At 44.9% G+C, this 24,963-nt stretch overlaps 1 protein-coding gene across 3 annotated transcripts in view; it reads right to left on the reverse strand.

Annotated features, from left to right (window-relative positions):
- Window positions 1–24,963, reverse strand: part of ARHGAP32 (Rho GTPase activating protein 32) — a 255,589-nt gene that overhangs the window by 157,901 nt on the left and 72,725 nt on the right. The gene's annotated exons all lie outside the window — the stretch shown is intronic.

Raw genomic sequence — 24,963 nt, forward strand, 5'->3', positions numbered from 1 at the left:
AGGAGACAACCCAGGTGTCCTGCCCTCACAGCGCAGAACCAGGCATGTCGGAGATCCAAGCCCTTTCCCGACTGCACACACCAAGGGATCACCAAAGATGTCCCCTGGGCACGGGGAGCACGGAGCCGCACGGCTCTTCCCAGCAGCCAGGCGCTGTCGTTGGTCCTGGCCCCCCTCCAGACGTAACTGGAAAATTGTCGATACGGACACTCATCCACACCTTTTTATGGACACATATGCATGATGTGTATCTGACATTATTTTAATTTACGGGGGAAATAAATAGCACTGCATGCGTGTATCTGAGTCACCACCCACGTCAGGCTGCACCAGGACTAATTAATTACCTTGTTTCTGCCGCGGATTCTTTTCCATGGGAGGGTAGAAACCCCCGCATCCCACTAGCACCGACATAAGACACTGACACGTATTTTATAAACATGAATGGACAAAAAATGAAAGGCCTCTGCTCCGCAAGGCCTACGTTTGGCTATTTCAGGGTGGCTGCAAACGACTGAAAATTCAGCACAAAATGTAATGCTAGCCCTAACTTCACAAATACAACTGTATTTAGGGTGCCATTTCTTCACGTGTTTGGCAGCTCTGAATGCCCTTCAAACGACCTCTGACACCAGGATATTAATAAAGTTCTGGCTGTACAGAGGCCATTAAGCAATCGCTCTTCAGATGAATGAATCCCTCTTCATTGTAAATTGAGAATCAAATGTACTGGAACAAATGTTTACGGGACGTTGCACAAAAGGCACGGCCCGCATTCACACCCACCCGTTAAAGTTCTCCAGTAGGTCAAGTTTATGAATTTCAAGTCAGAGCTCGTACACTTGTACCCGGTACGGCCGTATCAAGGAAACATCCAATGTCCTTTCTCATGCTCTCAAACCTAATTTGCTGGTTCCAGCACTTGTGGCATTTCCATACCTGCTTACGAGGAACTGAGACCCCCGGGTACCGACCTCCCGGCCGGGGGGTGCTGAGCACCAGGTCCTGCTGAGGAGCAGCGCCCCACGGGGCAGGGAGCGCTGGAAAAACAGGTGGGCATGGGTGCTCTGTGGGAAAAGTAACTCTCAGATAGGTGTCCATAAAATCGAGTTGCTCTGTGTGTATCATATTGTAACCATTACCACTTTCACTAGACTTTCCTTCCGAGTTTGAAGGAGTCCCACATCCTCAAACACCAAGTGTTTGCACACTTCTTTTGGGCAAGAGATAAAGAACCATAAAAAGTGGGTTTCTGAAAGAACTTTGATTAAACCGGGGAGGAGAAAGGGACAGAAACTTTAAAACCCAGTGGGGCTCCTACAAGGATTTTTGTCCCCGTTACTCAGGTTCTTTACCACGCACCACGTCCCACTGCTAGCCCTCAGCCCCATCGCTGTCATCGGGATGCTGGTGACACGCGGACTAACAGCTCTCCGGGTGCTGACAAATCGCTCCCAGGGATGCCTGGTGGTTTAAAGCCACATGTAGCATGGAGGCATGAAGCACTCTGAATGCCAGGCTCCTCATATCAGGCAGTTAACTGTCTGCTTGACAGACACTCATTTCGGCCCGGCGATATGTTTTTTAAATTAAATGCCAAGCCTGGTCTTTAGGTTGTGCTCCCCCAGTGGGACAACACGCATTTCAGCTTTCCCTGCCGCTTCTCCCTCAAGTGACTTTTCTTCCTGACCTCAGTTTAGGAGGTGAGAGCAGATGATGACTGATTTATTACTTTATTTATTATTTATATAGTGCTCTTGTTGTGCCTGGAGATTTCTCAGCCAACGGAGAAGCACAGCTCTGCCCTGTGGAAGTGATGATTCAAGGGGATTTAGAGATCCACAGCTATGTTTTCTGAGATATAAATTCTACCCCAAAAGCCAAATTTAAATAAGGCTTTTTCCGACACAAAACTATACCGAAAATTAATGAGCTTTAAACACTATCTGATAAAAATAGCTATTTACACCGCTCAAATAATTTGCATAAAAAGCCCAAGTAAGATAGGCTTTATCGGGGTGCTAATAATGCTCTGTAGATTAATCTTCGCGCTGCTTGCAGGGAACTGTCCATCCACGTGGCTCATCCCTCCTTGCTCCTAGCAGCCAGGCTCGTCTCCAGTAAGCTCCTCAGCTCTGACACCGCCACCGGGTGCTGCTCGGGAAGGGGGAGAGCAGCAGACACAGAGGGCAAGGAGCAACCGAAAGGGGATCGCAATGCGCCGCTGCACGTCCAAGGGTCAGCAGCACACAGCACGTGTGGGCACTGCCACAAGAATTTGCCAGCTGTTTTGTAGACAATTGAGATTTGGGTTTACTTTAGGCTTCAATTCAGTGCAGGTGAGCTGCAGTGCAAAAATCCTCAACCCAGTGCTGAGCACGTTAACTCTTCATGGCTTAGCATAACAGCCTGGGTGCAGCATCCCTGCCTCTCCCAGTGCCACCCAGTAGCTTTCAGGCTTCGATCCCCTAACTCCCAGTCACAGCACGGAAAGGAATGCCAACGGCGAGTCAGTGGAAAGATACCTTGAGAACTTCTGGCTAAGGGCTTAAAAATAACTTGATCAAGACAAGGAGTCACAATGCTACTATATATGTATGATAGTTTATATTTTTATTATATCATATATTTTATTTATTATCATCATGAGGAAAGGCAGAAAAACTAGGAAACAAGAACCAAGACCTGACCTAAAGCACATAAACACTGGGGAAAGAAGTTGCAACATAGTGAGGAACTTTGCTCTGTCTTTATTTCTGGCCTCAAACTTATACCACAAAGAAGGATATGTACTAACATCCAGGAGATGGGCAGAAAAAACCAACCAACCAAACAGAAAACCCTCTGCCAACCCAATTTTCCAAGCAAACTCTGTATCCATGAAATTAAAGCTAATCCAGTGGAAAGGAAGAAAATAATCATGCAATATGGAAAGTAGTGATAGCTCAAGAGCCCCAGGGACAATGAAACGAGAGATGGGAGTTGAAGGCTGACAGTGCTGACCTGAAGAGAATTTAATTTCCCATGTTTCAAATCAGCATTGTCAACACCTTGCTGATTACATTACGTCTGTCTGCATTACACAAAATAAAATCTCTGAAGTGTGTCTCGAGGTTCACATGGAGTGAAGACAGAAAAAATCCACAAGGTCAGCTTAAAACACACCTCATAAATAAACAAAAGGTAAACGGGACTGTATGTAATCCCTGACCCCAAAATGAAAACCTGGCATAACGGTATCATTTACTGGGATCGATTCTACAAAGTTGAAGGCTACAGCTGGCACTTATGATGGAAGTTTATCATTGAGAAGTCAAAATTCATCTGGTTGGGTAAGAAAAACTAATAGAAAACCAGGATATTACAATAGAAGGATGTTTTCAAAATGCCTTGCTATCATTCAAATATTAGGCAGCAGGAACCAACCTCAGTTGCTCTGAACTACTCTGTGTACATACTACCTGTGCGAACAGACACCCCTGTGGCCTAGTTTTAAGCATTCAGGTCAGTGGCTTTCAGCTTGTGTCTGTACGAGTGTGAGAACAGTCAGTTCAGGTGTGCAGAAGTTGACTAAGAAAAACTCGTGCTATTGTGCTATGCGGCTAGTCAGTAAACACGGACCCATCCGAGAATGGCTGTTTTGCAGGAAAATCTGCGCGCGTGCCCAAATAACGAAGGCTGGAAATCACCCAGCCATGGGAATGCAGGTCTGAACAGGAGCACGGCTGTTACAGACACAGAGTAATTCAATTCGAAAAAGAGTAATTCAATTGCAATTTTTTTTTCAAAAGCAAAATCACATAAACCACATGGAGAGAGATCATTTTAAAATACTTCACAGGAGCAGAATTTCTAGCTTTTCCAATTCACAGACTGCAAATTCAGACTGGCCAAACCGTACCTACACTCAGGGAAACTGAGTTAGAGATGATCAATGTACGTACTACGCTTGAGTTGAATGAAGTGCATGATCACTGACAATTGTGACTCAGCTCCTTATATAAAAGGGGATTCAGAAGGCCACAATTCAAGAATATTTTTTGAGTTCTGGAGTTTCAGTTCCTACCTTTGTTTTTTTTTTGAGAAAAAAATCACTTTCTCACTTGGTGTACACCACCACCTGTTGAATTAGATTCTCAGCTGTCTGGCAGAAATCACTTGCTCTGAAGAAAAAAATAAAACTTTTTTTTTTGCATTAACCTTTAAGAATAGATATATTAAAAAAAAAAAAAAAAAAAAAAGAAATATTGGCTGTTTTAAACCAGTATCTTCAGCATTGTCTGAATAATTTTTAAAAAGGCAAGACCAGACACGTTAGCTTTTCCACAACTGATATATCTCTACAGCGTGAAGCAGAGGAGGCCAGCAGCTGGCCAGCACGTAACAAACAAGCTGGTTTCCTGCCCCGCTTTAACTCTCTGGACACGCTTTTAATACAAGCTCCAAGAGAGTCAGCCGTTAAGCTCTCTTTGTGCAAGGGTTTAAATGAGCTTTCAGACTTCAAAATACCGGCCTTGTTCATTAATTTGCATGGGCATTTAAACCACAGTTTCAAAGAAACGACCCAGATCAGATCACCTGGAATCTAAAACCTGTGGGCAAAGGGGCAAGCCTGGGTAGGACAGCTCCCAGCTTAGTAAAAAGACATCTTAAGGTACAACGGGCAGCCTGCTTCGTCTCTGCAGGTCTTCCTAATTTACTCAGCACCCCCAAAACAACACGTGCACACACACAGACGCTGTGCTTCACTTGACGCCCCCAGGGCCCCACACGCGTTGTCGCCCACACCCCCAGGGGCTGGCAAGGTGACTGAGGTGGAGGAGCCAGCCACGACGGCTCTCCCAGCAGGACCTCAGCATCCCCCTTTCGGGTGCACGTGTCCAACAGCTGCCCACTGCCGAGATGCTTTTAACATCTCACAAGGTGAGATGCTGGGACAGGAGAAGCCAACGCCATACTATAAACCCAAACCTGTTACTGTCTTTTTTTTTTTTTTTCTGAAAACAAAAGATACTTCTGTAGGCATATCGTAAGAGCAACCCTAAACCACCTTCAGTAAATCTCTAAATTTTAAAGCAAAAAATAGCAAGTGAGGGTCAGCAGGGCCGCCTTCCCTTCCTTCTGCTCTTCTGCCGTACTATTTGGCAGCTTCGTTCACTGCTTCCTGGCTCACCTGCCTGTGTGTCAGGTCCCAGCTCAGCAGCAGCCACCTCGAGGCACTAGGTAAGAGCAGAGACACGTACTTTGTGCTCTGGAAGGGCCTGGAACGTGCACCTAAGAACGCTGTTGAACTGGGCTTTAATAATTTGCATTCAGGTTTTGCATAAGTGGAATTTCTTTAAACACTGTATGAAAAGAGCAAGTTCTTGGGATGTTCAGCTTTTAGCTGCTTTAAGCGATGGTCTTAGTTATTAAAAAGCTTTATAAAAATAATCACAGAATCCTCATGCTTTTGCATACATATATTACTGAACAAATCCACTCTTTTCTTTGGCAACGAATAAAAGACATTGTTTTAGTAGGTGCTTGGCATTTACTTTCAGGAGAACACAGAGATAGTCAACGAAAAAAATCCTTAAGAATAGCTTTCTCTTATCACTTTTGCCCAGTGTAAGAAAAGGAATTGGGAAATCACCAAGCTCTGGCTTGGCTTCCTTTTGTTCAATTCAGGAACAAATATAAAGATATTAAAGAAAACTGTCTCTAGGGAAAAGATGTACTAACCTCTCATTTACAATTAATAAATCGCTAAAAGCAGCTCTAAAGTTTCAGCACAGAAGAGAGATGGGGTAGGATGGCTGTTCCTGCCCTTCCTGCTCCTCCGAGACGTCTGAACGTGGGTGCTGCCAACAAAAACCTGCTGGGTGCAGCGGCAGCAGGATGCTCTGCGTTGTTCCTCCTTCCCTCCCCTGTCCAAATGATCCAGCCCTGGCACAGCCGGGCTCAGACTGCAGCCACTCACCTCCCTCATCCGAACGGCAGCAAGACAGGTGCCAGCTCACGGAGCTTCGTCAACGCCTGGCACATCAACGAAGCGGTCCCTGCACTTCCTCTGCCACCTCCTGCTTTTGTGTGTCGCTTGTTAAGATTATGGCTTCACCTGGGCAAGGCCTTCCTCTCACGTCTTCTTCGCTTCCCAGCAAAAGCAGTCCCGATTTTTGTTAGTCTTTAAATACCACGGCACTGGTCAGTAATAAAACCCAGCTGCTTACAGGTAATCCAAATACAGAAAAGTTTACCCCAAGATTACAAAGCATGACCTAAACCTAGATCCAAGGACACTTGCCTGGGCTGATCTCTCATTCATTTGTAGTGCAGTGGTAACGCAAAGCCACGGTGAATGTAATCCTTCCTAATACAAGCATCTCTTAGAAAAGTGATGCTTTCAGTACGTCAAACGAGGAACAAGTGCAATCAACGAATCAGTTACAATTAGCCTCGCGTGCTATTAACATGACAACTGCTCATAACATGAAACAACAGTTAAAACTTGTCTAGTCAGCTAGCTGCTCAGCGGGGAAACCCTTTCCCTAACCACGCATTCGGACGGAGCCGTCACCCACCGGGAGCTGCCTTTGCCATTCGGCCTGCAGAACCGATGGCGTGCGGCACGCTCATGGCATGGTTTGTGCAAGAAGTCAGGGGAAAAACATCCAGAGAAGACTTGCTGGTGAGTGCTCACATGGAAAAGAATGGCCGTGAACTCTGGGGCACCAGAACCTGATCAGCCACACAATGAATGAAAGACAAGCACAGGCAAATAACCGAGGAGCAGTTCCAGCTGCTCTGCCTTTAACGACTCGCCTTAACTGACTGGTGGCCCTGGCACCGTGCTCACAGCAGTGCTTCCCCTACTGTCACTCCACATCAACGGGATCAACAGCAAAAAAGAGGAAAATGCTCGGTCCTTCCCATGTCTAGAGATCACTGCTAACATGCTGCACCATTATTATTTATATTGGGTTGTTCTTCACCAGCTAAAAGGAATTAAATGGAGGCCTGCGACTACAGTAAGCCATCAAGGGCAGATCTGACCAGTTGGGGGTCATACGGGCGTAGGACGTGCAAAGCCATACTGTAATTATTTCTGCAGCAGCAGAGGGATGTGTATCATAAACAGGTCGTTCTGAAGCTAACACGAGTGGAAAAGAAAAGCTCCAGCCAGGACAAATGTGCCTGGACCACCCATCTGCAACCTGCATTCCTGATGCACAAGAGGAGGAAACGCAGGTGGCGGCAGCGCAGTAAGATGGGGGGAGCCAAGGGGACGCGGTACCTCCAGGCCATCAGATGACAGTGCTGTAGGCGTCAAAATGCCTCGCAGTATTCAGAGCACCCTTCCCACTCTGACCTCGTGCAGAACCAATGTCAGCACCACAAACAGACCCAGGGTTGATGCAGTCTTTGGTTATCAAAAAAAACATTTCCTTTGCCTTTTTGGAATGATTTGCAATTGTTAAATATCTTTTTCAGTGAGGAAAAAAGACATGCAGGAAAGAGATCATTGATCTCCCTTGCCTGGAGTTCTCAAGGATACAGCTGCAACCACTACTACCCAATCATTTTTACCTTCAACACCCACATATGCAATTTTGGTACAAAAGCATTTGAGCTGGCACACATGTCTGCTGTGAATGGAAACCCTGCTGCTAGGTTTCCTGCTGCCACGGAGATGAATAGAGAAAGAACAATTAGCCAAGGCTTCAGTCTAATTTAGATTTATTTTACTTTTTGGAGGAGAGACTGAGAGATGGTACATCATAAAACAAAAACATTAACTCTAAAGGCTACTCAAAAGAACATAAAGCTGAAATACCATGTTTAGCCTGTATTATGAAGACTTCTGATCATAAACACTATTGTCTACTGCCCAGTGACCCCAATTATGCTCAGAGCTGTACTTGACTGTGCCAGGAGACTATAAAATGTCACAGCAAAGACTATCTACATCAAAGCAGACAAGAGGTGAGCAAAGAGAATACCTCCCTTTTCCAAAAACCCACAGTGGCTGACAGCTCAAATAACTTGTCCAATATTTCAGAGGAAGACTGAGGCTAAAGCAGGAAATAACTTCAGTTTCGCAGCTCCTAACCACAAAGCTCCTAAATATAAAACACCTTACCATACCCTGGGGGAAAATAATCAGGGCACAAGAACACCCTCCTGAGCAGACTAGAGGATCGCACACGCTCTACCCTCATCCATTCCTTGCCACGTGATGCTCTAGCCTGGTGCAGAAGTGATTGAGAGCCTCCCCCAGCCCAGTCCCGCCAGATAATTAGGGCACTCTCTCAGGGAATTCAGTTGCAGAGGCTCAGGACAGTGTTGAAGTCTGCTGTTTCCCAACCGGCGGCTCTAACCACTAAGGTCTGATGCAACACCTCCGCCTCCCCTTGCCCCATTACCTTCTTACAAAAACCAGGGGGAGAGAAAGCAATAACCTGTGCAAAAGAAAGGCGTAGTAGGATGACTAAACCCTGAAGCACTGGGCTGCAGATACCAGCATTATCAAAGCACCTATCTGGCACAGCTTCAGGACAGCACTTCTATCCAGCCATGAGGTTTCCACAACAGCCTAAGAAGTCGTGCAAGGGCTCTGCAGAGGGAGCAGCTGCCCATCGCTCCCAGCTGCCTGCTCCCATACCTGCCCCATGCCAGCAGAAGTGCTCGCCCATCTCTGCTGACAATGCCCTGGAGGAAAAATAAATGCATTTTGAAAAGGACTAGCTTTCCACTGGACCAAAAAGTGCACAGCTACGAGAACTACTGTTGGCCTAAGTGACAGGGGTGGAAATGGCTCAGCTAGCCACAGCACCATTTGGATTCACCTTCACTGGGATGCAACTTCAGAAAGAGGGGATGAATGAGACCTTAACTCACTCCTCTCAAGAGACTTTGACTTTGACTTCCTCCTGTCCTGTGAAGCCTGGGTGGGCTTTTGCAGATCCCATCCTGATGTGTATGTGCACCTCTTCACAGTGAGAGGAGAGAATTTGGACATTTACCTTAGCTTTGCAAACACTGGAGCTGGGGACCTGAGTTGTCAGCGTGCTGCAATGCTTCATCATGCAGCATCACCCTCAGGTCTTTGTGAATGCTAGAGCTCAGGAAAAAGAGCAGTTCTGTTGGTTGTTGTGATTAAAAAAAAAAAAAAAAAAAAAAAGAAAGAAAAAAAAAAGCACCTGAAACACTTTGGGGGAAAAAGACGTCAAACTTGTTTCTTTTTTTAATTTGAAAAACAAACTATGAACAAAATATAGGTGTTACAGGCACAACCTGTGTCTAATAACAAGTACATTTTAAAAGTGAAAAAACATCATCTGCGATTTTTCACCCTTAGAACAAAAAAACTTTAGCTGTACCACTTTGTAGTTCTGTGGTTTGAGGCAACCTCTTTAATTTTACATCAGACAGGCCAAGAAAAGTCCCTGAAATACCAACCCAATTTTAAAGGAATAAAGGGGGGGAGGAAGTGAACTACATATTTGTAGATGACCTAAGCCTGAAAAGACATTCAAAGAACAAAAAGAGTACCCTCGTCCTAATATAAGGTTGAAAAATATGAAAAATATGAAATATTGAAAAATATGAAAAGAAAAATATGAAAGGCATTAAACTGCCTAAGCAGATGCCAGCAGTGGAATGTATGAAAAAGCAAGAGCAAACAAGGTTTTTTGTCCCCTCAGCTACAAGACAGTGTCTGCATTTGCATGCTGCTTCCGTGTAAGGCAGAGTCTTAAGGAATCTTTAAACGTTAACATTATCACAGCAACAACAACTTACTGAGCACAGGTCACATTCTGACGTTAGGACATGCCTCACTCACCCCGATCACAGCGAGAAACCACGGGACCATCGGAAAGGGGTTCCGCTGCGCAGAAGTGCTTGAAATGAGTGCAATTACATTAAACGCAGGAGAAAAGAAGAAAGGTACGTGACAATCCGATTCAAGGCTCCAGGAAGCATGCCACACAAATGACTGTTGAGCTGTGCAATGACTCAGCAGGAAAATGAAATAAAATAAGAGAGAGAAAAAGAAAAAGAACGAAAAACTACAGCAGCATATAGGACAGTCTTTTCTGTAAGAAATAACATCTATCACGGAAAGCTAAGTGAATAAATAAATAGGAACAAGAAGAGCTCCCGCCTGGAATTTCGCCTCGCTGCCTCCTTCCTCAGCCTCGCCCCTGCACACCTGAGGCAGCCGGCAGGGATCGGGCTGCCCTTAACCCCTGCTGCGCTCCGCCTCGGGAGGCCGGTACCGCGCCTCTACAGAGGCTGCTTTGCTTTGTGAGCAGTGCTGTAGGAAGCTAAAGCCCGGCAGTAAGTCAGAGAAGCATGAAGCTGAAAGAAGACACGAGCCTGGGGAAGCTGGCACAACGCCAAAAGGAACTGGGGTGGTGCAAGACAGGAGATGGTCACCCCCTGCCCCGCGTCTGCTCAGCCAGCGAGGACAGACAGGACAGCCACGACGTGATGCTTCTGCACCTCCTCGGTCGTTCTCCTGAGAAACTGGCATGAAATGCAAGCTCCCGTTCTACTTGCATAACTTTACAGGACAGCTCTCCTGTGTCTGCTGAGGCTGAACAGCTCTCACGTATCTCCCTGAAAGGGAGAGATTAAATGTTACCTGTTAAACACACATGGCACAGGCCAAGCAGACAGATGAGGCGAGTCAAGGTATGCAGACTGCGCTGCTCAGTTTGAACAGCCTTGCGCTCATTCTCTCCTTTGCAAAGCTTTATGCAAATAGCTTTTCAAGAACGTTTAATCCTCCACCCTCCTGAACTGCCACTGAAGCCTTCGTGTCCCTTCAGTTCAGAAGCTGCCTGCAGGAAACACTCCCGGCACCAGGTCCGGCAGCCTCGAGCCACGAGCTGAAGGGCAGCGAAACTTGAGCAGGTGCTGCCACGCTTTGCAAGGCTGCGGTAAAAAATGCAGACAGATCAGGTAACCCTAATTCCTTTCCACCATTCTTCACTTACAAACACAATCAATTGAAAAATACCATGAGCTTCCTTCTCCTCTGCCTTTAGATCTCTCCTGGCACGATTGCACCGGTATCAACTCTACGTGGTATCTGTGCCACCATTCTGCTTGTGCATGGGGGTAGTAAAAGATGGGAGGATGCCAGCACCTTCCCTAAGCAACAAAATGTATCTGTATAACTGTGCTGGCTAGGGCAGAGAACTGCAAAGTCAGAGGGGAGGTGGGGTGAGAAAAGGACTCAAGCAGATATCAGAACATAGAATGATTTTCTAAATGCTTTCCTTTGCCATCATCATGCAACCCTTAGCCTTTATGGTTAGCACAAGGCACTGTCCATTCCACCACTGGGAAAATTAATCCCTGCTGTCCTGGGACAAGGAAAGCTGGGGCTTTATGCCCAGCAGAGGAAAATACATGTGTTTGTGTAGATGAATGGCTGGCAAGATGGACTGTGGACCTTTGCATCAAAATAAATAAGTTAAAAACAGGAAGTCGTAGTGATGAGCGCAGCTCTGCAACATCCTGCTTACGCCTGTGTCAACACTCACCCCTCCCTGGCGCCTTGGGCAGAATTCTTACAACTTAAAGGGTCAGGAGAGAAGCTTAAAACACAGGGACAATCCTGCTGAAAATTACACTCAGCCACTAAATCCACTTTCCAATCCTGTTTCAAAAGACCAAGAGGAATATGATAAAGTTTTGCCCTGAAGTAATTTTTATACTTAAGCCATCCATATAGCTCTTCACAGTTAACTCAAAATCTTCCCGTAAAAAAGCTACATTTTGTTACCCTGCTTAAAAAAAGTGTTAATAATGCACAAGAAGAATGCACCCGCTGGCTGAGCATGCAAAGCCTGGAATAAGACCCAGGAGTCCCGGCTGCCTTCTTTCCTTCCCACAGGTGAGCCTGGACAAACTTCTGTCCCCACGCTGACAAACCCCATGCCCACAGATGGCCCCAAAACACAGAAGCACGATTTCTCCTTCCCAGGCACTGCCCACACACTCAGGTTGATGGGGAAGAAGTTACGGGACAGAGATAACTGGTAGGCTTCTGCCTTACAGGTTACACAGCACACAGCGTGTTAATTTTAAGGTAACATTCATTACAATTCCTATTGCATCACAGAAGCTGGAATATTTCACCATAACCTTTAATTGTCCTGACTCATGCTGTCAGTAATAAAATGCCCTCTTGGGAAAATAAATAAATAGACAAAGCCTTAACTGATTCAGTGAAGTACCTTCCAGTGAAAGCACAGTCTGATTATTTTAAGACATTAAAATGGGCTGCAGGTGCAACATGTTAACCTAAATGGACAGGTGATGAACAGATTTATAGCTTTTCCTGTTCGACAGAAAAAAAAAAAAAAGAAAAAAAAAAAAAAGCGTGGGTTAGCTTTTGAAAGCATTTGTCTCAAGCACTCAAGGGTAGTCTGGAAAATGAAAGCATTTCCATTACCTTGGCACTTGTGCAAAAAGGCAGGACAATGAAGTGACCAGGCTATTATCCTTCACAAAGAAATTAGATACTGTTGAAACCAGTGCACATTCATTTTAGTGCCCAGGAAAAATGACAGTCAACAGTGCTCTTCAGACTTTCCCCTCTTCTCTTAGGAATCTTGATAGTTTGAGAACTGAAACACGGAAAGGAGACTTCTTAGCACGTAATGAGTAACTCAGCAAAAAGGGAAGGCTTGGAGACAGCAAGTTTGAAAAAAAAAAAAAAAAAAAAAAAAAAAAAGGTAAGAATATAGTGGACAAAGCACTAAATGTAAGATGGCACACAACTTCCAGGGCAGAGAGCAGCCCCCGAAGGCAAGGCACCCGCTCCATGGTGCTCTGAGATGGGGCTTGTCCGGTCAGCAGGCCAAGGAGAGCCCCAGTGCTGTGAGACATGACCCCGACCGTCACTAAACCTCCTTACCAGAGAGGAGGAACACGCTTTAGAGGGGAGAGGGAAGATGACGGGTCTAATGTAAGGAGAGCGAGGAGGTAACACCAGAGGCAGAGAGCAGGCCGTGGCCTGGCAGGCAGCCCCTTGCAGCAGGGCTGCAGAACGGGCACACAGGGTCACAGACCCGAAGCCCTGCACAGCACAAGGAGCACACGGCAAAAGGAGCACACGGCAGAGCCTCTGTCTGGCTGCCTCAGGTCTAGGCCCTGTTTTCACGACACCTTTGGTAATGAATGGCCTGGCCTGCACTGCAGGCAAATTGGAACTAGACTTCTGAGTCATGTTTTCAAGTGGGACGTGGGCACAGATTACCAAGGGCCATTTTTGTGCTTTACAAATCTTCCTGTCTGATACGGGAGCGGGAACTCTCCCCTCGTGCCAGAGCTCGCCCCCAGGCCAGGCTCCTTCCCTGCTCTCCCCAGTGGAGTCCTGGTGCTGTGGCCATGGTACCGGCACCAGCCCAGGGCCCCGGTACAGCCCCCCAGAGCTCCTCACATCTCTGGGGCTGTCTCCATCCCAACCACGAAGGGGCTCACCGAAAGTCTTCTCAATCTTGGTCCTGAATATATATATTTTTAATATTCTGTCCTTGTTTGAAAATACATTTGAGATTGCTGTGCTACCCAAGTTCTTCCTTATGTCAAACAGAACATAAACGAAGACTCAGCTGCTCTGTTCTTTTCCCTGAAATACATCAAATTAATCAGGTAATTAGTCAAAGATTTTTAAATTTAATATAAGATTCATAAATGTGCTTTGCAAGGAAACTCTTGGCACTCATTTCTATGAATTTCCCAAGATCTTCATAATTAATTATAAATGTTTTTCAAGCAAAATCTAAATGATTGCTAAACTACATTAGTATCCTCTTCTAGTTTGTTATGCTTAATTTTTCATGTAGTAAATGAATAGGCAATACCTTTCTGCCCTGCTGCCTCCTCATTATGTTTTGGAAAACGTGCAGAAAGAAACAGAGTTAGTAAAAAAAAAAAAAATATTACAGAATTTTCTATTATTGGACAGAGATTGATATCATTTTGTATTCCCATTACATAATTACGCCTTTCAACAAAATCTTTATCGTAAATGCGGCAGTAATTAAATATATTCTGTTAAAATGACCTCATTTTGTTTTCCCAGCACAGGCAAACATTGGTAGCGCATTAGAAAAGACAGATTTCCTACCAACAAAACACGTTTGCACCTGAAGCCTTCTGCTAGACCACACGAACACCAGGACAACTCTTCCCACATCATCAGTGGCCACAGACATTTGCACATAGAGCAATGTTGACCAAGCCCTTGCTCAGGTTTCAGTGTTATTTTCTACCAGCATGCTGCCATACACCTGCTATTGCACTGATAGTCGGTCAGGTTCAATTAATTTCTTTTAACCCACTCAAAAGTGCCTTAGTAGGTAGCAAAAAGTATCATTAAGCTCTTAAGTTTGTAATAATAGCAAAATGTATTATTTCACCATCCCTGGAAGTCTTCAAAAGACGTTTAGATGTAGAGCTTAGGGATATGGTTTAGTGGGGACTGTTAGTGTTAGGTTAGAGGTTGGACTCGATGATCTTGAGGTCTCTTCCAACCTAGAAATTCTGTGATTCTGTGATTCTGTGATTCTGTGACATGCACATTTCCTTTCTGTTTTATCTGGGCTCTACCTAGCGTCGGCAAACATCCAGCATTAATGGGTGTTGTTTCTCTGATCAGCTAACTTAAGGAGTGTTAGGAGGGCTGGGGAAGGGGAATGCTTGGGCCAGGTTTGGGAAAGGATCTTTGAGAGAAAAGGCTCCATATCAGTAAGCATATAAAAAACATATTTACAGAATCAGCAAAAGCAGGTGTATTCAATCTAATCAGAAGTTCAATCTGTATGTATGCTAATGCACCTATGTATGCTAATGCACCTATATTAAATTAATTGGCTTTACTTCCTTTGAATTACTAATAAATGCTTTTCCAAAGGGTTTTATTACAGTTTTTATGAAATGCATATGCAAAAGCAAAGTCATTACCAAGAGTGGGCACATAACAAGGAAGAAGTACCTGTAGTTTCTATTTCCATATTTTCCTTCTTGAAACAGCACTGAAGATGATGAAAGTTATTTCCCAAACCTGTATTTCTTGTTTGCTGCACGCATGACTGTACTCCCTACCGATCAGCATTTCCGCAAGCTGATGAGTGATAACAAAACACCTTTAAAACCCTAAACAAAGCCAGTTCTCTCAGCACGCAACCGCCAGCAACCTCAGCGCTCTCGCTCAAGCTCCCCATGCGTGACCAAAGGGTCCTCAGCACCAGCTGAGAGTTCAGCAGCACTCCTCAAAGCAACACCATCAACTGGTCGCGCTCATCGCCGATGCGGTGCACGGTGCTCATGCTCGCCCACTGTTCTGGTGTTTGCAGCACGGTGACCCCGCTGGTGCCTTTTTCCTCTCCTGCACTCGCACTCCTCCCCCTGGTGCAGTTAGCCATGTGCAAAGCACGGTATTATTGCAACCTCTCGCCCTTCATCAGAACGGCAGGGCTTAAATCAATCTATTCTCCAGAAAGTCACATCTGGTGCATTAACCTGGGCCCCCCTGAGTACCTCGCAGCTCAGAGCCAGTCATATTTAGTAACTAGCCTGTTCTCTTCAACTTTTTCACTCATTTTAAAAACACACATACTGGAACAGTGTGTATCCCGCAGTCAGTCCTGCTGCATGCTGCTTTCAGCAAATACCATTGTCTGACACAGGTCCCAGTGTGTTTAAATGGGCAGGCCGAGACGTTAGTACCTGTGAGAATGAAATGTTTGTTTTCTCTTTTAAGCCAAATAGCCAAGTGACAATCAGATTTTTCTAGTAGGTAACACCAGGTAAGTTGCCCAGAGATGTATTGTCCACAAAACTCCAGGCAATACCACATTGTACATTCCACCTATAACTGCACAAGTACTTTCTTACAATAAATAGCAGTCTGAAGTTCTTTTGTAGGAGTCTTTCCATTTCTGGGTATCTAGATTCCCTAGTAATATTTTTTTTTCCTTAGCAGGCACCAAGAAAACTTTGCATATGCACAAGAGAGAAAAGGCCAAAAAGAAAATTATCTTCTGTTCTTTCATGAGCCACTGGGGATTCTATCAAAATTTTTCCCTATGGAGAGCTACATCTGGATTCAGAAAGAGGCCAGGTACTAATTAAAAAGCCCACGTGGGCATCAGCTGGTGTTTAACACCATTTTAACGTATCAGTGGCTATGTGTTCCCACTGCTGTATCCTATGTCGGCGTATTGCTAGCTGTAACCAGATACAAAGGTTCATTTGCCAAGTCTCACATCAGTGAGATCAACACCTCGTCTTCCCCTCACTGCTGTGGAGCTGCAGCTCATGAAATGTAAGACACGCTCTGAAATCAAAGCGGTATTTCATGGCACGTCAGCACGGTATACAAAAATGATTAAAAAATAAAAATGTTGCTGTCATTTCCCTGTGGGAGATAAGAAGCAACCCTCCGGGGCAGACAGTGTTACCTGGGTGCTCTCCACGTGGCCAAAGCTCCGCCATGCCCCAGAAAGGAGAGAAGCTGGAGCTCGCTGCTTGCCTGGCCCTGCCTGCTGGTACAGCCCTGCACGGGGCTGCCACTGCGTGACGCGATTCTCTGTGGAGCTGAACCTCAAATCCCCTTCAGAGGAAACAGGAAGTGTGTGTGTATTTATACACATGCATCCAGAAAAAATACCTTGCCTGGTGTTTTTCAAGGAGCTGACGAGAAACATGGAAATTGTTTTGTTGGCAGACCAACCATTAGGATGTGCATGACCTGCATAAATACCACTGGACCTGTATTACAGTAACATCAGAATACACAAATGAGCAAGCCAGTGTTAAAATTTCTTGTTAATTCACTGCAAGTCTCTCAGCATTCTGTATTTTCAAAGTTCCAGTCACGGAGTCAAACAGTTAAGAAATATTTTCTGCTTTCACTCTAATTATGAAATCATCCTGCAGAGGAAAGCTGAACAACATGACCCATCTTGCACTTAAAAACTTAAACTGGAGGGCAAATTTAAAAAAAAAAATAAAATCAAAGTGCACCTTAAAAGGCATACTTTTAAAAGTCAACCTTGTGATTTTTCAGAAACTTGACTGCTGCTTTTTAAATGCTTGAGGGGTCAGTTGTACTAAGGATGAGAAGTCACTCGAGTAGATCAGCATTTCTTCAAATGAGCCTTTCAGTCTCTGGTGTGACTGCACACACGCAGCCCAATTTAGGCCGAGATTCCCAGAAAACATTTGTCCTTTCAGTCGGTGGTCTTCTCCACCTTACAGAGCTTTCACCACTACAGCTCTACCCGTGCAATTATGTCAGCAGAGCCTCCCTGCCAGGCACACAGACCTTGCCACAAGCAGAACTATTTGCCTGAGCGATCTTCCTGGCGGGGAGAGTTGGCCATCCGCGGTAGTGGCAGGACCAAAGTACTCGATGCCCACAGGTTCTCACCTCTGCCGGTGAGCAGAGGGAACATCTCCAAAGTAGACACGATGAAGTTAAGGCAAGAGGTCTGATTTTGCTCTGAACTAGATGAGAAACCCTTGAATGCTTCAATAATTACGCTACAGGAAAAGCCAACAGGCGGTAACATCTTGGACTGCTGTAGTAATTTGCAGCGTACATGCCAACAGCTGCTCTTGTGATGTATCACAGCTGACCCTATACAAGGAGATGGACCACTGCATCAGCCAGAGGACACCCTTTTTCTTTGTTTATATTTATTATTTTTTGCATGTTCCCAGCTGACACAGAAGTGCTATATAAACTTGTGCAAAACCGGTCAATGCATGACTGCTACAGAGATCTTTAGAGAACTCTCATTTTGAATTAACTGCTTCCATCAGAGTATGTGACAAAACTTTTCCTGAAATCATCAATGGGAAAGTAAACTGTAGAGAAGACACTATCACCAATAAGACTGGTGCTGGGAACAAAAAAATAGAAACAAAACCAAGCAAGGCCCAAGGTATGGAGACACACATCAACTGACTTCCCCCCAGAATGTCGCAGAAAACAACGAATGGGAAAACTCACCACCTTTCGTATCATACAGGCCAGCACTAGGACAAGGTATTATCACATAAGGGAGGAGATGGATGGCTAGAGGAAGCTATTAGAGAGTATAGGATGAAATAAATGGAGAATCCTTCTGGGAGCCCTGCTAATTTCACTCTGATCTCCCTAAATGAAGTGTTATACTCACGGTGCTGAAAGCGCAGTGCTACAGGTCAGCACCAGGCCAGACCCTACAGAAGGGCGCTGCCCTCGAGCTCACCGCGTGCCTTGGGCAGCCTCCAGCACAGGCAGAAGAAACGTGGCATCGACAGGCAGAGGAGAAGACAAAACCCTCTGTGTGTGACAGCAGTGAGATGTTTTAACCGAACAAATGTCAAAAACCTATTGCAAACTTATAAAATGTCAGTCTTTCCCATTAGGACACCAAACAAGTACATAAAAAAGGGTTTCTGTACTATTTCCAGTTATAAGCTTGTTTTCCACTCCCTTAAGAGAGAACAGGAAGGAAGAAGTATAACATATGCAAGCATGTATTACCTTTTTCACTCTGCTCCTGTGTGTACACACGACTGGAATAACATTGCTGTCTCCCTAAGGTGCTGTATACCCCACACAGCTGCTTGACACCTTTCAGACAGGCCTCCAGATGTGATAGTTAAGCAGTTGTGAAGGAATAAAATAAAAAATACATGATTATTTATCCCACGGTATCACTGGTACTTTTCTCCTTCTGCTTTAACCTGTGATGGAAGCCTGCTAGGGCAATTTGGAATGATGTTAAATGCATTAATCCTGCTGTACATAGAGCCAAAGCTACAACGGATGCAGACTGCTTCATCAAACTGAACACAAAAGGAAACCATGCCATGGTGATTTACAAGGTATGAAAGAGTCAAGTTATATACATATATAAACATACATATATATGGCTTATCAGCTTTAGCTTTTTTCTCTTCTAATGTTTTCCAGAAATTTAACATGACAACTATGATATGTTAGCACCCAAATATATCAAGCTTTTTTAACATCTTTACTACTGATCAAAGCACTGAAAATGCCTAGAGGGAGGTTTCTGCACCATGCACTGGCATCACGTGCTTACCGCGTTGTTGCCGATGACGCTGAAGTTTGCATTTACATAGCACTTTTCAGTAATGTCACACGTGTCACTAAACCTATCACCGCAGAATCCAGAGAAAAAATTCGTAGCAAAACAACCCAGTGATATCAAATTCTCTCCAAGGGTTGTACTCCAGACGCTGTGAGTCATTTTGGAGAGCAGCAGACTGCTGATGGAGCACAGACTTAAATGGTAGTAGAGCCACCGATAACCTGTGGAACAACCAGCTATCTACATGAATACCTGCCTTGGTTTTGTTTTTTTTTGGCCCTGGATTAACCCAGCAGGGCTTTTTGAACCCACACAAATTCCGTCTTCAACATACCTAGTCTGAAAGACTTGCACATGGAGATGTGGTGGGGCTTTCCTCCACCTCTGCAATCAAGTCTTCACCCATACTTTTCTGCCTGCAAAGAAACTGATCAGCATTCCCCAGCGTTATGTGCTTTGACAGGGCTCACCATTAGGTGCCAGACTGAAGGAGCAGCTGCATTCCAGCTGGCGTAGCTGCACATGCTCTTCCTTGTACAGGGAGCAGCCAAGAAGGTTCAAGCAATTCCAGACCTACTCTTTCTGGTGGTTTTCTTGGCTGTTTTCTGAGCAAATGCGGTCAAGTATACATTCCATTGTTCGACTGACTGCACGTTGACTCATCTGAAAACAATTTAGAGGATTTATAATGATCTTTGCTCTGACATTTCCTCAACAAAAAGAAATAAGGAAAATCAAAATCAATAAACTGAATTCAATGCCCCTTAAAGGAAAAACTTTATCATCACACAATCTTACGGCCACAAAGCTCGTATTTACCTTTGCTACATCATACTAGCATTTCTGACCTGAGCATCTAACTGAGGAACTACTTCTTGGGGGGCCTAAGGGTTTCTGCTCCTGAAGTGCATAAGCACCAAAGCAAAGCCTGGTATTCACTGCAGACAGAACAAACACTACAGCTCCTGTTAAGGACAGTTGCAATGGCAGCAAAGTACCTCCGACGTTGACAGCTACAGCTGGACAACAGAGTAGAACAATGAATGAAAGTCATTTTGCCATTTAAATGTTAAAATTCACACGTATAGGTATCTAGAATTTATATTTTAAATAAGCAAAGAGGTAATTCTGGGCTTAAAAAACAATAAAGGGGTTGGAAAAGGTCAGCATGAACAGGTCCAAAACAGAACAGAACATTGTATTCAGGGGCTGTCTGCATCTGGAATTATTTGTGCGCAGCTGTTCCTGAAAAGTTCCATGTGTGATCAGGCCTTGGAAGGGGGAAAGTATTCAACATCAGAGACGCTTGGTGGAGTAAATATTTTTGAAGGATTCTGATGTTTGTTAACATACACTGACGCATGGAGAAAAGAGGAATTATTCTGACAAGTAAGCACAGTCCTTCACGAGCCAACAGCAACATCTTCACAATCTTCACCAAGCTAACTTCTGCGCAAGAACTGGAGAGGAGCCGTTTTGGTCAAATACACAGACACCGCTGGGAAACTGGAGAAGCTAATTAAAAATCAGAATGCACCTTACACAGAAGAAGCTGGAAGTTACGGATGTGCACATGAAGAAGAGGCTGGTGGAGATCTCCATGAAATATAGATTGCAGCTGTTAGCGTCTCAACGATACTGAAGACGGGATTAAAAACCCACAACAGTGCTTCAAAATCAGTACTGACCTTTTTTTTTTTTCCCTTTTTGCTTAATAATGCACAGTTCACCCTCATTTTGGTTTTGCTTTTAAAGGAGGTAAGCGGGAAGTGCTTCGGGACAACACCACGCATATGCACCATAGCTAACTGGTAGCAAAAGGGAAGAAATTGGTATTTCTAACACGGGTTTTCCCTCCCAGGAGCTCCGCTCGTGGTGCTGCGATCTGTCGCAGCAGCTCTTCCAGCAGCAGAATCGTCTCCCTCTGAAACTTGCTTTCCTCTTCAGAGCATCAGCGCCGGGGTGCAGGGTGGAGATGTTTGTCTCTTCTTTCCAATAATGAACTCCCTGGCTGGCAGCCTCAGCGTCTTTTCTGTTTCTTAAATCATGCTGGCTACAAGAATACAGCCTGAAGCTTAACTACCCCATTTTCCCAGCAACCAGATCTTCATCATCTTACATAAAGAATAACTCTTTGCTTTGCCAGTGCAGCCCCCACACAGGAGCAGCAGCGCTCTGACACTTTCACAGCTTCCCATGGGGATTTAAGTATCAGATACGGAGTGATCAGAGGCTTGTTAATCTCATTATGTTGTTCCTGCGAGAAGCTACGAGCAACCATGGCAGTATTAGACAAATTAGTTTGTAGACAAAAAAAAAAAAAAAAGCCAACACAGCTCTGGTTAACCTTCTGGGCATGAATTTAATAGCTCTCTGCAACCACAAACACTAGAATTTGAGAAAAACACTCTTCTGAAAGTGATATCTTGCACTGGCCTTGTTCAACCATTAACAGGGAATGGAGAGTTTCAGTCTCTGACAGTCTAAGTATTTTCATGTGTGCTCATGAGCAGATCCCCTGGTAGAGTAAGAAGCTGGGAAAGTCGCCTCGTAAAAGGGAAGCTGTCAACGCTGTGCATCAGATGAAACTGTGCAAAATTAAGAAATCGTTATTACCATTTCTTCCTTTTTTTTTTTTTTTTTTTTTTCCAGTCCATGCTTTGTTTTCCCTTGGTGTACTAGATGAGATCAACTTCAGAAAATTTTTCAAATGGCTCCTGTGCTGTGGATGTTCCCCCAGACTGACGCTACCAGTAGCTGCTTTTGTGCCAGTACCTGGTTATGAAGAAGGCTTTGCTTATGCAAAGCTTGTTGCAAGCAGGTTTCTGAGGCTGGGACAGCCAGGGGCTTGCTTGCATTTTCAAAGAAGAGCATCTGAGTATCACACACCTGAAGAAATGTGTTAAGCCACATGCCCAAAGCTGAAAGTCTTATCTCAAGCGTTGCAAGGGGCTTGCTGTGTGTTTCATGCCATACACACATCTGGCTTACTGTTGTATCACTAATGGAAAACATTAAGGTGTTGAGTCAAGGCCCCTCTTCCCATCACTCCAAATTAGGAGATTTGCTCAGAAACCATGGAAAAAATGAAATTAAGTAGCTTATTGCTTTTTAAATTTACCTTCCGACTCTTGATTTCATGGCACATATTGATGCAGATCTCACATCTTGCATCAAAAATCTCTACTAAAAAAATAAAATCATATTCACTATAGGAATATGCACTTTTTGGGGGTGGTGAAGAATTGGAAAAAGGCATGACAAACGTTGGTCCTGCCCACTTCCATCCCAAGGCAGCTTTCAGCACAGTGACACTGAACAGGCTGCAGTCATACATCGTGTGTTTGCACGTTACGTTGTCTGATACAGCAAGTAAGGTATTCCATTAAAACATTGGTACAAGAAAACATACAGAGATGAAAAAAAGATTCAAAGGCCTTGGATATTTTGGAAAAAAGAAAAGAAGTGTAATGTTAGGGTTCAGTTTTAAGGACAAAACCTTCTGAAATACACAAACGAAGAACCGTGGCCAGAAATTAAAGCAGATTTGCATGGTTAAAGCACTCCTTTAGGGCTGAAATCTCATCTGCTACATTCCAATCCTGAACAACGTTAGGAGCACTAATTTATAAACCCTGGGGAAAAAATGTTGAGAAATCCTTGACTACTCAATGGCACTGTGAGTAGGAAAATTGCTATATAATACATAATGAAAAGAAGAAAACATTGCTGGAGTTCATTAGTTTGTCACATTCGGTTGACGGCAACGAGCTGCACCCAGAGACTCAGTTCAAGTGGAGAGTCATAAAAACAGAACTGCCCCCTCTAAGAGCAGTTAAATCCCATCAGGACTACACACTGCATTAAACTCATTTGCACAGAAAGCCAACGACTCCCACCGCCTGCCTATCAGCTCAGCGTCCAGCGAAGCCGACATCTTATCTCAGTAAAAGCAATAGGATGCTTGCGATCCCCCGGTTAAAATTGCCCCTGGCTTGAACTGTCTGAATTAAAAACCAAAGAGCTATGTTCAACTCTTGGCATGCTGATGTAACAAGGGCTTTCTAGTCTTTACCATTATGAGAAGTGTCAGGTTAAAAGTCCTTCCCCACGTCTGATTAACCAGAGATTTCAGACCTCCCAAAGAAGCTTTCAGATGAACCTTGAGTAACTGTAAATATGTAATGCACCAAGCAGTAATGCACTGTCATCTTCTGGATGCTTCAGAGGTTTATTCAGCCGTGGAACTTACTGAAAGGGAATGAAAGGCTAGGCAACCCTTCATAAACTGCAGTGGAAGCCATGAGAATAATCTAACACGGATGATCTGGCACAAACTGTTCCTGGCTGGGAAGTTGAGCGGAGGTCAGGCCTGGCTCTGCCGATCGCTGCGCTGCCGTTACAGCCACCGAGCGTGGCCTTTGCCACCACCAAGCACCCCTGATCGAACGCAGGTTCCCACGGCTGTGAAATGGAGCTGTGCCAGGTCTTTCGGTAAGCGTTGCCCTGCTTCTGCTGCTTTGTGCAACGCGGGAAGAAAACCAGATTAGATTAGGGGTTCCGTAAGAAAAGGCAGCAGACGCACAAACTGGAATCAGATCACCTCCAGGGTGTCTCCAGAGGTGCTGGGACCACAAATTTTGCATTCAGTTTCAGAAAGCACAAACAGAAGGAATGAGCATGGGGCAAAAGAGAAGCCAGAACATAAGCAAGACCCTTCAAAGCAAGGTTGCCAAGCTCAAGTTCCTCCTCCTGCCATCCTCACTCTGACTCACGCTCTGATGGTCCTCACCATCAGGCCAGAGCAAAAGAGCAGCCACAAGCCACCCACACGTGGGAACGCAGAGGTTATATTGGAATTCGCTTTGGGGACACACACTTCAAACATTTGCAAGCTCTTCCCTGTGAGCATGAGCAGGAAGCTCCTTCCACAGCCAAGGAGCACAGGGAGCTAACAGCAGCATGTGCCCGTGCAAAGAAACCCGACGAAACCGAGGAGCTGCCCACTCCACCTCGCAGCCCTCGCTGCTGCAGCTGGTTCCTGTTCCCGAGGTACAGCAAGTTCGGAGGCGCACACATCCCAAGGCCTACATCGGACAGTACGTCTGCATCTGCCTTTCTTCCTTTCAACGCACGCAAGGTGAAACCTGCCCTGTTCCCACTCTGCAGCTCAATCCCCACCTGCCGCACTCAGCATCCCCGTGACTGGAAGGCTCAGACCCCAGCCCAGTTCCTCTGCTTTGTCCTTCGCACCCACCACTCCGAACTCACTTCTTCCTCCTGTCCTCCCACTCTGCCACCTCTTGGCCTCCACTTCACACGTCGCCTCTCCTTTCTTTTTGCATCTCTCTTCTCTTTGTCCTCAATCTTGCTCAATTATTTCTCATCGGTCAGCTCCAGCTCACCTTCAAGCATGAAAAGCATCTGAAAACAAATCTCTTAAAAATTCCTGAGAACTACATTTGCCGAACTTTCAGTCAAAATGGGAATGTCCTCAATATACCCAAGTCTAAGAAACAAGTGGGCATTAAAGATTTTTAAAGTTTCCCTCCCTCCCCCAAGGAAAAAAAAACAATCATATTTAAGCAGTGAGAAGTTTTTATCATGGGAGGTTTTGTTTTTTTTTTCTCTTTTTTTCTTTAGAGACCAACATTTTCAGCTAAAAGCCTTCTGTTCTGGAAGAGAAACTTGCTTTAAAAATCGGTATCTTTACGTCCCCAAGCTACCTCTATGCACAGGATCGTGCCCTGAGCTCTGAGCTCTGTACCAGGAGCACATACTCCTTTCAGTTCTGAAGCGCGCGGTCAATAGTTATAAATCGTTAAAGAAAATCAGATATGTTAATTAG

This window comes from Oxyura jamaicensis, chromosome 24 (genome assembly GCF_011077185.1).
Source record: "Oxyura jamaicensis isolate SHBP4307 breed ruddy duck chromosome 24, BPBGC_Ojam_1.0, whole genome shotgun sequence".
Taxonomy (NCBI): Eukaryota; Metazoa; Chordata; class Aves; order Anseriformes; family Anatidae; genus Oxyura; species Oxyura jamaicensis.